Source organism: Carlito syrichta, unplaced genomic scaffold (genome assembly GCF_000164805.1).
Source record: "Carlito syrichta isolate Samal-C Ts95f unplaced genomic scaffold, Tarsius_syrichta-2.0.1 Scaffold313394, whole genome shotgun sequence".
Classification (NCBI taxonomy): Eukaryota; Metazoa; Chordata; class Mammalia; order Primates; family Tarsiidae; genus Carlito; species Carlito syrichta.
Window position 1 is genome coordinate 142,164 of NW_007257490.1, and position 2,526 is coordinate 144,689.

The following is a 2,526-nucleotide window of genomic DNA, read 5'->3' on the forward strand; positions in this document are numbered from 1 at the left end:
TACAGCTTTCTAATAAATATTGGGAAAATGTGCTGCTCAATCCACAATGATTAAGCATTCATCGCTATGAGGGACTGGGTGAATCACAATGGAGATGAAAATTGAAGACACAGCAAAGTAGGGAGAACATGGATGATGAAATCAGAATTTCTCTGTATAAATATTGACCACTTAGAAGTTGCATAATGCTGACAAACTACTGAAACATTTTTAAAGATTATTTGCTTATTTATTTATTTATTTATTTATTTATTTATTTATTTATTTATTTATTTATTATGGAGTTGTCAGGTAGGATTTACTATAAAAGCAGGCTGAATGAAAGTGAAGTTTGGGCTTCTAGGTGGCCGTCACTTCCCTTGGTAGTGGACCAGGTACCTTTTGTATTGTCAGGTGATCCCCACCCTCCTCCTCTCTCTTTCCCCTAGTAATGTCAAGTGGTTTAACCGTTCTTGAACTCAACTTAGGCTCTGTAAGGCAAGGCTCATAATAGCACTTACTTCTTAGTGTTTGTGTAAGGATTAAAGTAGCAAATATTTTTTAAATGCCTAGAATAGTGCTTGGCACATCTAATGACGTATGTAACTGCTGGATAATACAAATACACCATCTGAATAATTCCCGATTGCAGGCAGAAAAGTTATTTTCATCATTCTCTTTGAAATATGAAAAAAAAATCCCTGGGGACATGGAGTCAACTGATATCCACTCCTATCGTCTCTGGTGATGTAATCACAGTTCTACACACTCTCTTGATGCAAGGACTTAAAATATATATAACTTATCTTGTAGGGACAGAGTAGCAAATCTGTCTCTGGGTTTGTCAGACTAATTTGAGATTTGAGCAAGAATTGCTGGTTAGAAAAAAAAATCTGAATATTAGCATATAAAAAAAGGTAAAGGGAAACTACTTTTCGCAATGACACTGAATGGTTAATATATATTTTAGAAATCAAATTCTTCATAATCTTGAGTTACTCAAAAAGAGATAAAACATGTTTTCAACAGTTTTCCTGTAATTCACCTTCAGTAAATTTCAGTGTTTTCCTAGGTAGAAATTTTAAAATATTTTATTGTGCAGATGTCTTGTATAGAGGATACAAACAACAGTATATGTGACTTTCTAATCTAATCAGATCTAAAGAACTTCATGTTACATGGCTCCTTCTCTTTTCTGTAGGAAGAAAAAGACTTGCATGAAAGTTATCCCCAAATGGAAATAAAATCTGACTCATAAAAAAATACCTCAAATTATAAATATCTACTTTTCCTGCTCATGACACCAATTCCTCAACCTTTTTGCTAACAGGCTTCCCTGGCTTGAAGAAGTACTATCCCTGGCTCTCCATCCCCTTCTCCTGTATCTATGCAACGGTACTCTTAGGGAACTGCCTGGTGCTGCATGTGATCCATACAGAACCAAGCCTGCATGAACCCCTGTTCTACCTCCTGACCATGCTGGCTCTCACTGATCTGTGCATGGGGCTGTGCACAGTACACATGGTGCTGGGGATCCTGTGGAGATTAGCCAGGAGATTAGCCTGGATGCCTGCATTGCTCAAACTTCCTTTATTCATGGACTATCAGGCATGGAGTTTGGAGACCTTCTCTCGATGGCTTTTGATCGTTTCACAGCAATCTCTAATCCTCTGAGGTATACATCTATATTGACCAATGCCAGGATCATCAAAATTGGGCTGGGGATTTTAGTTAGGAGTTTTATACTCATCATGCCTCTTATAATTCGCCTAAGAATTTTCATTACTGCCGTTCCCATGTCCTTTCTCACTCTTTCTGCCTTAACCAAGACCTGCTGTGACTAGCCTGCTCTGACATCTGCTTCAACAGTTCTTTGCCATGACTCTGGTGATCTGTATCTTTTTGTTTGATTCTATGTTAATCATCATCTCCTACATCCTGATCCTGCATTCTGTCTTGGCTGTTGCATCTCGAGAGGAGAGGTTCAAGTCCTTTCAGACCTGTGTCTCCCACGTCTGTGCTATTTTGGTTTTATACATCCCAATCATTGCTCTGACCATGGTGCATCGCTTTGGAAAGCACCTCTCTCTTGTATTCCATGTCCTCGTGGGCAATATCTACATCATCTTTCTGCCTCTGATGAAGCCCATCATCTATAGTGTGAAGACCCAACTGATCCGAGGCAGGATTCAGAGGCTGTTCTCTACGAAGAGGAAATAAAACTTCTTAAATTAAAAAGTCGTAAGTTTCCTAGATTCAGAAAACTATGACAAGCAGAGGAAAGAGTCACATTTTTTTTAAGAAAGGTTAAAAATAAGGCATAAAAACATTAAGACTTTATAAAATATGACATTGATTTAAAGTTTTATGTGTTAATAATGATTTTGTCACTGATGTTTTTTAACTCATGTAATGTTAAAGTCTTATTTATTGCATGTTCCTAAAGTTTCAGTGCACAAAAAGATAATGTTTTCAATTGCTCAAAAGCATTGATCCTGTAAGTAATATCTACAAGCAGATCTTCTAATCACACAGTGTATGTCCATC

General features: G+C 37.3%; 1 pseudogene; it reads left to right on the forward strand.

Annotated features, from left to right (window-relative positions):
* Positions 1 to 1,266: 1,266 nt before the first annotated feature.
* Positions 1,267 to 2,199, forward strand: LOC103272961 (annotated as a pseudogene).
* Positions 2,200 to 2,526: the final 327 nt, after the last annotated feature.